Here is an 11,585-nt window from a genome sequence, read left to right on the forward strand (position 1 = left end):
TATATATATATGTATGTATGTATATATATGTATATATATGTATGTATATATCTACATACATATATATACATACATACATACATATATATATATATATATATACATATATATATACATATATATACATACATACATATATATATATATATACATATATATATATATACATATATATATATATACATATATATATATATACATATATATATATACATATATATATATATATACATATATATATATACATACATATATATATACATATATATATACATACATATATATATACATATATATATACATACATATATATATACATATATATATATATATATATACATATATATATATATATACATATATGTGTGTGTGTGTGTGTGTGTGTGTGTGCATATGCATATGTATATGTATGTATGTATTTGATATATCCACACACAAATGTATATATTTGATATATATATATATATACATATGTGTGTGTATTTGTCTATGTGTATAAAATCTAATTTCAATTTTAATATCCATATCACGTGATAAAACCATACCTTATACCCATGCGTACCTTTGGTTATGCCTTCAAGACCTTAAAATCATATGCATCATTATTACTTTTTAATGTGTACAATGTCGGTCTTTATTCTTACAGGCCCCTTATTAAAATAATCTATAATAAATACTTCAAATATGCCAATGATAATATGACCCTCCCATTTCCATGGTGTGAACATGGTTTCTTTCATAGTGACCAATATTTATTGGGCAAAAGACTCTAGGAAGGTTTTGCACTTTAGATGTGATAGAATTCATTTTCTATCTCAAAAGTAGTTGTTGGAATATGCCTAGAAATAAAACATGCTAAAATGGTAGAAATTAAAATTTTGTCCTCTTCATTTCATATAACCGTCAAAGACATATTTGCACTAAAACTCAACAACATGCTCACTTTCTCAAATGGCTTCAACTTTACTAATTATGGCAATAAGCATCCCTCATGATTATAGAAATTATAGAAGGCACTTTTCATATAGATAGGGAGGAAGCTTCACACAGGCTATAAAATCTATGAACTATTTTTGATTGGAGGATTCAATACTCTGGGTCTATCCCTACCTTGTGTGCTCAAGCATCAAATCTTGTGGCACCATAGATGAGAAAAAAAAGTTTCCATTAGAGGCTAATTTATATTTTTCTACAGTGGGGAACTCATCATGACTAGTGTTTTCCCATTCCACAATCAAATACAAAGCCATTGGACTAGTGTTTTGCCCTCCCATTATATCAAGTCATCACTTGAATAAAAACTAGATTGTTGCATACACAAAAATGATGAAGATCAGGAATAACAATACTCATGTTATAGATCTCTATAATAGCAATTATATTTATTATTTTTGATTCATATAAGACCACAGATATATCATGTTAGATTTGATACTCTTACAAATCCAAGATCGATCGATATATTCAAATCAATATAAAATTCTTACATTTGGATCAATATAATAGATACACTATCTTTATGTTCTTAGATTGATCTTTATTACATTAGCAGATATCTAGCATTGATTTCATCAAGAAAATCTCCATAAATGCCACTTCTATCAAAGTTAAATCAGATGTTGCAGTTATCCATTTGCTCCATATATTTGCAAATAGATATTATCTTGCATAAAAAAAAGCCATCTTCTATTCCAATAATTGGATCCTCTGACATAAATAAAGTCTCAACACTTAAGGTGACTCAATATATTTTATTCTTCAACATCTCACAACTAATATAAAGCTTCAAACAAATATATTTCGAGGATAACCAGAAAAATTATGGTAGTACCCTATAGCTTGTTTAAAAATATATTTGTCATGAGTAGAATCTATCAATACCATCCTCTATCCTATTTTTTACACCTTTCTCTTTGATGCTTCTATCTTTCTTTCTATTTGATTTACATTTGTAACTAGGCTCTAATATCATGTTAAGTTTCTAAGGATCGTTATGGATGTAACAACACTTCCATTATTTCTAGTACATGTTTTCCAAATGGCAACAACCTCTTATTTAAATTGACCATAAGTGATGAAGAGACATGTCCCTTTATGGGAGATGTCTATTTATTAATTAAATAACTAGGAATTGAATGCTTTTGTGAGTGCAACATAGGTCAATAGGTGCTCAAATATAAATTTATTTTTTATAATATATAATCTTATATGAAAAATTAAATTATTAATAAGTTTCAATTAAAATAATATAATACTTACTGAAATATTTTAAATAGATTAATAAATATTATTTATTTAAATTCAATTTGTCAAATATGATGTTTTTATATTTAAAATAACCGCATCAAAAAATCTATTATGAAAAAGTAGCAACAACTCTTAAAAAATATTCTATTGACTAAATAAATTATAGAAACTAAACAAAATATTTAAAGAAAAAAACTAATATAAAAATAAATTAAAATAATTTAAAAACTAAAACTTAAATCAATTTTAAAAATCAAAAGTTAAATAAATAGAGATTATAACATGAGCTAGAATTTGGAGATCATAAGTAATAATTTTTTAAATAAATAGGAAAAAAAAACAATAGTTAAAAGTGGAGATTTAAAATATAATCTTATGTGAAAAAATTAGATTATTAATAATTTTCAATTTTGGGGGCCAAGTGTGCTCGGCCAGGAAGCCTTTGGAAATCCCAAGTTCCTTGGCTATGAAACAAACCACAATGTTGGGGACCCCTATTACAAACTCCCTACCAGAGGTGTGTGTGGGGGGGAGGGTGGTTTCAAACAATGGTGAACCTAACAAGCTAGGTCATTTGGGAATTTTAAACCCAAAAGACTCAAATTGGTGTCTCTCAAGGAAGCAACAACCAACATGAGAAGCATTGAGGAGGCTAACAAAAGGATAGCTCTCTTGGCCCCATCCTCCACCCAAATGAGTGTTACAAGAGAGTGGGAATTATCTAAGTGGAAGAATAGGGGTGGCAAGAAACTAGATGTGGGAGTAGCTAATACAATTGGCCGTCCTAATAGAAAAATGACTCAAACAAAACAAGCAACAAAGGAGGTGGCCAATGGAAGACAACTTACACTAGAGACAATTAAGAAAGGTAAGAAATGAAATTCCTCTCCTAGAATATTAGGGTGTTGAAAAATTCCTAGAAATAGTATGCTCTTAGACAATGTATCCTTACTGAAAGGATTGCCTATATCCTCATTCAGTTAACTAAGATGATTGACCAAATTTTTCCTAAGTTGGTTGATAAGTTATGGCCTAGTGCTGATTTCTTTCATCAAAAGTTGAAGGGGCTTATGGGGGCCTAGCAACTATGTGGAACCCTAGTGTCTTGATGGGCAAGGAGGTCCATGAAGAAAAGAAATTCATGGTTACAGAGTTCAACAATGATACAATGGTGTGGAATCTGGTAAACATTTATGTCCCAAATACTAGGGTTGGAAGAAGTGAAGTCTTGGAAAGGGTTTGAAGAGAGGTGGCTAATATGAAGGACATAAGCTTTATGTGTATGGGGGACATTAACACCCCCCTATACCATTTGGAAATGCTGGGGGGGATCAATGACTTCTCAAAAAGCATCTAAGATCCTTTAGATTTCATTAATAGTTATGACCTCTAGGATGTGGACCTACAAGGTAACCCCTTACTTGGTACAATAATAGGAAGGGCTAGGACTTGATCCAAGTTAGATTGGACCAACTCTTCGTTTCAAAGGACTGGCTTCACATCATCCCCTCCTCCCTAGTTATTCTTTCAAGAACTATTTTTGACCACTCCCTAATCTTGTTCAATTCGGAGAATGAACTTATGATTGGGCCTAAAGCCTTTAGATATGAAATCATGTGGAATTTCCATTCAAAATTCATTAATATAGTAGAAGAATGGTGGAATATAAGAGTGGATGGGACTTCTATGTTCCAACTAACTCAAAAACTAGATAATGTCAAGAGGAATGCTAAGGATTGGGCTAAGAGATCCTCTGGGGATGTGTTTAAAATCAAAAAAGGATATTGAGGAGGAGCTCAAAAGGCTATAAATGGTCATGGAAGTGGATTATGACACTAAAGCCACCACCTTAGAGGAGGAGGACTATAGGAAGAAGTGGAAGGATACTAATAGCAAGGAGGAGATCTTTTGGAAGAAAAGGACTTGCATCTCCTAGCTAATAGAAGATGATAGGAATACCCCTTTTTTTCAATATAATTTGTTCAAAACACAAAAAAAATGAAATAACATTACCTCACTAGAAGAGAAAGGAGGAAGGACGCTGAAGGAGTAGGAGGAAATTAAAAGACATGTGGTGGAGTTCTTCATGAATGCTTACAAACAAGAGGAGAAATGGAGAAACAATTTAATCAAGAGAAGTATGCTCAATAACATGCCAACATTGTTGGGGGACAAGGAGAATGATAAGCTAAAGGAGAAAATCTTAGAAGAGGAAATGAAGAATCTTGTGTTCTTTATGAAAGGCTTCAAGGCTCCAAGCTTAGACAGCTTCCCACCAGCCTTCTTCTAGCACTTCTAGGAAGTGATAAAAAATGAACTAATTTAGGCCACTAGTGACATGATCAAAATGGGGAGGATGCTAAGAAAGATAAATAAAACCTCTATAGTCCTATTGCCCAAGACCTAGACACCCATAACTATAAGTGATTTTAGGTTGATCAACTTCTGCAATACCATTTATAAAGTCTTCTCCAAGGTTTTGGTCAACAAGATTGAACCCTTTTTGGATATTGTTATTGGGAGTTCTTAGATGGGGTTTGTCCTAGGTCATCAAGTTCTAGATGCAGTGATTACCACTCATGAAATCATCCACTCTATGCAGTAAATTTGAAAATTGGGTATGACGCTTAAATTTGATATATCTAAGGCCTATGATAGAGTCAATTGGACTTTCCTTTATGATGTACTAGAACAAGTGGGGTTTAGTAAGGACAATGTGAAAATCATAAAAACTATCATGTAAACTACTCAATTTGAGGTGTTTCTTAATGAGACCCCCAAGGAAACTTTGATGCTAGCAAAGGCCTAAGACAAGGTGACCCTCTATCCCATTACCTTTTCATTATGATGGCTGAAGTGTTGGGGAGGTCAGTTAGCAGATTGGCTCTATCAGGTGACTTGAAATGTATCCAACTAACTACTTCACTGATACTTAATGTTATTCAACAATTCATGGATGACACTTTCCTCTTTAGAGAATCCTTCATCCAAGCAGCTAGAGCTTGGAGAATCCTCATCACTAATTATGAGAATTGTTCAAGTTAGGAAATTAATCTGGTCAAAAGCAAGATCTACCTTTTTAATACTCCTAAGGTTTTGTTGGCTAAGGTTACAAATATTCATGGATGCCAGTTTGAAAACCTCCAGACACCTTGGTCTCTTGCTGACTATTAAGGAGGTCTCTACTACCTTTTGGAACACTATCCTAAAGAATGCAAAGAAAATCTTGCTAGGTAGAAGGGTAAATTACTTAGTGTCACAAAAGTTTGTACACTTGCCTAAAGTTTTTACCTAGAGGAAACCTTGTGAAACATGGAAATAACCTCCAAGTTGTGGGACTTGAACAATGAGGTTGAGTCTCTGGAGGATGCCGGCTTTCTTTGCTATCAAGATGCACCTAAACTACACTTGGAGAGGAAAATGGAGAATGAATATATGAAAGAAAGCTACCTAATATATTCTAAGGAGGTGATGCACCAAAATAGAGTGTTCAATCATATCTCTACCCATACATGCATAGTTAACTATAATGATGCCAAAAGATATATAGATTCAAACTTGTTTAAGCTATCAATCATATGCATATTAGACAACCAAATGAGTGACACAAGGAAGAATATTTTCACTCTATATCATTCATAAGAAAAAGAGATACACTCATACAAATTATAGATATACACAATACATTGAAGAGAGGCAAATAGATCTTGCATAGTACATTAATGGCTGAAATAGATAAGGCAACATATGATGAATAGTTCAAAGCCAAAAGGAATTTACAATGTGCATGTCAAAACATGCCAAGGAAAATGGAGAAGAATTTTCCATTCAAAAGATTACAAAATGTTCTTTTATAGCTTAAGCATAACTTAGATAGCTTCTACCCTAAGGCAAAACTCAACAACCATATTCAAGATGGTAGAGACCAATCCTTACAAATATGAGAAAGATCTAATCATGACATACATCTAAACATAAGAAAACTAGTTGCTCACCAAATAAAGCCCTTGAGGAGACATAAGCAATGAGCATTATAGTTTTGACTAATTAGATGGACCTATAGGTAGTGATGGAGTGTCTCTCTTGATTTATCAGACATGGCGATCAATGAAAGTGGTTGCAAGAGATTGAAAAGATCAGATCTGCCACCAAAGAGTTGCTTCCTTTCTTATCAACTTTCCAAATCAACCATATCATTGGTCAATTAGAGTCAATCCCTAGTGGTTACCATGTGGACCAGTCATATTATCATGTTTTGCCACCCTACCAAGTTTCCCTTCTATGACCATCTCATACAATCACAACTTTTCCATCCTTCCTTTCGACTAAAATCAAATGCCTACAATTGAGTGAACAAACTATTATCACCACTACACATCTTTCCCTTGATATTTGTTACTAACTACCATACCTTGTGAAGGCTGAACTTAACCAAACTTGCATCATCGCTGCTATATCCCAAAGTTACTTTTAATTTGGGGCAACTTTGCGATATAAAGAATCACATGTGTAGAAGTCTAACTTGCATCAATCAAATGACTCATGTGATTGAACAAGGAAGGAAATGCATATCCTAGCCTACCTATCAACTCAAAATCCATTTTAACATCATCTAAAAACTCCTTTTAACCTTGACAACCACACTAAAATAGGTTCCACATGACACAGATTGGCTCGTTGCATGTCTGCACCCTTAACTCATGGCTCCAACTCTAACTCCTATGACTGTGAAATCATAAGGAAATTGCCTTATCACTATCTTAACCATGATTTGATCTTGAGCATCAGTAAACCTATTAACAAAAGAATCCACTACTTTTCTATCTGAACATTAGTTAATAGACTGTGTGACTAAGGGGTGATCACATAGTCACAACTTAAAGCATGAAGGAATAGAATAAAAAATAAGATCCATGAGACCTAGGATAAAAGGATATGGCCAAAGTTAAATTATTTTGTGAAAACCTTTCAAATATTTGAAATTTGAAACCCTAGGTATCTATTGAGTGGCATAGCATTTGAAATCAATTTTTTGGTGGGAGGGCATTTTGGCTAACATTGCTTGCAACTAAGAGGGGATGCAAGCCTACTTGGCATATGACCTATGACTGCTGAAAATCCATTAGGATATCGAGTCTCTAAACTTTGAAAATATATCCATTTCACCACCTTCTACTATAGTCTGAGTTATAAAACATTCCCTTCTTGGAAAATAGGAAGGGATAGAAATAAATCTATTCTAACTATGTACATGGAACAACAATAATAAAAAATAGGGCTTTAGATATATTCTGTTGACCGGAATAGGTAGGATCCCACCATTAGGCCTACTTAAGTGGAAAGCATTGGCCTACTTGCAATTGATTATCACATAGGGACCACTCCATAATGTATCAAAATTTTGAATGTCTCCCTAGTTTCTCTCTATCTACATCCCATTTTAGCACAAGATCATCCTCTTTGAAATCCTTGACCCTAGCTATCCTATTAGAGGACCTATTCATATATGAGTGATGTGTTTCCAAAGTCTACATTGCTTGATTTCTCTTCAGTTCCAACTCCATCAACTCTGCTATCCTTACTATCATAGCATCATCTTTAGATAGCTCAATTTGATGAGCCAATTCAAGAGCAGGAAATTCCAATGAAATAGGAATCCTAGCCTCTTTTCCATATACCAACATGAAAGGAGATTTTTTTATGGTTCTCTTAGGTGTTATCCTATCAGCCCATAGAGCTATTTTCAATTTTTGATGCCAACACCTCTATTTATCATTTATGGTTCTCAACATTATCCTAATCAGATTCTTGTTGGATGACTCAACTATTCCATTACCTTGAGGGTATTAATTGGAATAAGTACTCAAATAAATATGATGATCTACAAAATTGATCTCTAACAAATGATTTTCACATTATCTAAAATCATGGTGCAAGGAGTACCAAACCTTGTGATGATTCAATCTAAGAACTCAACTAAATTCTCAATAGCATCCTTCAATGCAATTGCCTCCATCCACCTGGTAAAATAATATGTAGTATCTAGAATCCATTTATTCCTAGCACTAGGAGGGTTAATAGGACCTATGAAGTCTAATCCCCACTGAGAAAAAGGCTAATCCACTTGAATAGGATGAAGTGGAAGGGTTGCAAGTCTTTCCTTACCTAAAAAGAAGGTACATTTTTTGCACTTCCTAAAATACTTATAGAAATCATGGAACAAGGATGGTTAATACTTGCCTTCATTATCTTCATGGTAGTGGTTCTTATTGAAAAGTGTCCACCATTAGGACCATCATGAAGCTCCTTAATCATTCTCTCTGCTTGGTCTCCATCAATACATCTTAACAAAGCTCCATTGAAGTCCTTCCTAAAGAGAATACCATCAACTATGGTATAAAGAATTGACTACAATCTCAACTATCTTCTTCTAGCTCTATCTAATCCTTGAGGATATCCATTTCCTAATAAGAAGGCCGCCATGTCATTTATCCAACTCCTTGGACTATCATCTCTTACTTCTTGCTGATCTACCAATACCAAGGCAACTTCTTGATTTGATTCTTGAGATGAGACCATCTTCTTGCATAGTCCCTTCCTTCTCACAAATTTGGTAATCTGGATGTGCACATCATACTCCATCACTTTAGTGATCCAGCATACTCCTTTCTCTTTAATATCCTTGCTCAAAAAGAATTCCTTAACACTAGCATGAGGCACTAGCAAATAGATCTTATTGTGAGATAGAAGATATCTTAATTTATTCAAAGCTCTTATGACTACAAGGGCTTGCTTTTCCATATAACTATAGTTATCTTCATACTCCTTAATCCCTTCACTTAAGAAAGAAATAAGCTACTCTTCATTTTTATGATTCAATTGAGAAAAAACAACAGAAATACTTGACTTACCTCCTAAGGTGTAAAGGATGAAATCTATCTTAAAATTTGGATTGATGAGAGTAGGAGTTGAGGCTATGGCTTCTTTTATCTCTTCAAAACTCACTTTCCATTCCTTGGTCCATAAAAAGACAATGTTTTTCTTGAGCATAGTTGTAAGAGGTTTAACCATGGTTGCTAAATTTGCAAATAATCTCCTTACAAAATTTATCCTACCAAGGAAAATTTGCAACCCTTTCTTGTGATTAGGAAGAGAGAGAGAGAGTATTGCTTTTCTTTTTTTGGATCAATAGTCAGACCATCCTTGGATAGAATGTGTCCTAACAACTTTCCTTGGTTAGTGGTAAAGACACACTTACTTGGGTTTAAGGATACTCCATACTCTCTACATCCGATAATCACCTTTCTTAGATGGCCAAAATGATCTAATGCATTCTTTGAATATATTTTAATTTCATCAAGATAAACCAATACAATTTTTTCTATCATTCTTAAAAGCCCATTTCCATTTCCTTTTGGAAAGTAGCACCTACATTTGTGAGTCCAAATGGCATCTTATTGTAAGCATAGGTGCCCCATTTTGTGGTAAATGTAGTCTTTTATATATCAACCTCTTTGACCGACAGTTGATTGTAGCCTTAAAATCTATCTAGGAATTAGAACCTTTCTATACCATTGACCCTAGATAGGATTTTCTCCATGGAAGGAAGGGGAGGATGATCCTTAAAGGAGGCTTGGTTAAGATCCCTAAAGTGTACACATAATTTAATTTCTCCACTCTTCTTCCTAATAGGGGCACGGTTTGCTACCCAAGAGGAATGGTTAATAGGGAAAATAATGTTGGCCTCTATTAGCTTAGATAGCTCCTTTCTCATTAACGGTTCAATCCTAGCATTTAGTGGCTTTTGCTTTTGTCTTACTGGTTTGGCATTATCATTTAAATATGTGGTGTGCTGAAATAAACTTGGATCAAAACCCTTTAGGTCATTATATTTGAATGCAAACACATCATTAAATTCTTAACATAGATGAATGAAATTTTCTTGTTCTACTTCAATACATACCTTTCCCATGTTTAGAGTTCTTCCATCAATGACAATGACTGGTATGTGATCATCTTTTCTTGCACCAAGGTTCATGTCTCTATCTCTTGCTCGATCATCAGGAGTGAAAGAACTTTCTAAGGTAATCAAACCCTTAGGTAGCTTGTTGGAACTAAGATTGATGATTTTATCCCTGGATACTAGTCATGTAATTCTAACTAGTTTCTATTTGAGAACTCTACTTTATTCTACAAGAAACTTACAATTTGTGCATTAGATTCAAACACTCTCTAGTTGATATTATTATCAGGGATAATAGGCCTAACCACCACTCTAATCTATTTCTTCTTTTCATTTTCAAGGCTCCTTGGTACATCATAAGATGCACCCACCATTGCAAGTCTATCACCATGTCTATTTTCTTTCCTAGGGATGTTTTGAATATTAAATGCACTGAAATTTTGAAGAAAATCCCTTACTCTATATTTATAGGACTTGAGAAAACTATTCTTGGTGACATTCTCATTTCTCAGCAAATGGATAATCAATTCACTATCTCCATATACACTTAAGGCTTGAATTCATCTCTTTTGAGTGAGTAAAATAACCTTGAATCAATGCCTCATACTCTACTATGTTATTCGTACAACTAAATTGAAGCCTCAATGAGAAGTAGTACCTTTCTAGTATAGAAGAAATCAATATCACATCAACACCTGATCCATTTTTATTTCTTGATCCATAAAATTACATGCTCCATATCCCACTTGCATCCTCTTTTGCCTTCATAAGGTTAGGAACAAGAACATCCTTCTTTGATATGCAATAAGTACCAAGGTCTATCTCTAGGGGTTTTGATATAGGATCAAACTGATATGCATTGGTCCATTCATTTAAGATAAAATTAGGTATCTCTGCTAGAGAAGTGGTAGGATCATTTACTATGTCATTTTCATCTATCTCTAGGATAGTAGAATTCATATTGATGGGGTTAGAAGTGTAGGGTTCAATATGATTGAGGGCTAAGGGATTTTCTTTGATTGAGGCTTTAGTTCCATTTATTGTTCTAAAAAACATGTATGACCAATCAAAGGATATGTAAGAACCTATTTGGATGGTGAAATCTCTTGAAAGATAGATGGTAAAGTGTGGCTTAATTTTAGCAACTGATATATCTTGAACTATAGCCCAACTAGGGCATTCATGTAGGGCCATTTAAAAATTCCTAAGGATTCCTATAGTACTGATAGTACTACCATCAAACTATAGTACATCTCTAATGATGTGCTCATATTTCATTTCTAAGACATCAACAACATACTTGGGAATCACCAAACTGCTAACTCCTGAATCAATCATGCAATTCTAGAATAGCTTATCCCCTATAATTAGAGAA

Source organism: Cupressus sempervirens, chromosome 7 (assembly GCF_028749045.1).
Source record: "Cupressus sempervirens isolate cs-2001-9-10 chromosome 7, ASM2874904v1, whole genome shotgun sequence".
In the NCBI taxonomy this organism is placed as follows: Eukaryota; Viridiplantae; Streptophyta; class Pinopsida; order Cupressales; family Cupressaceae; genus Cupressus; species Cupressus sempervirens.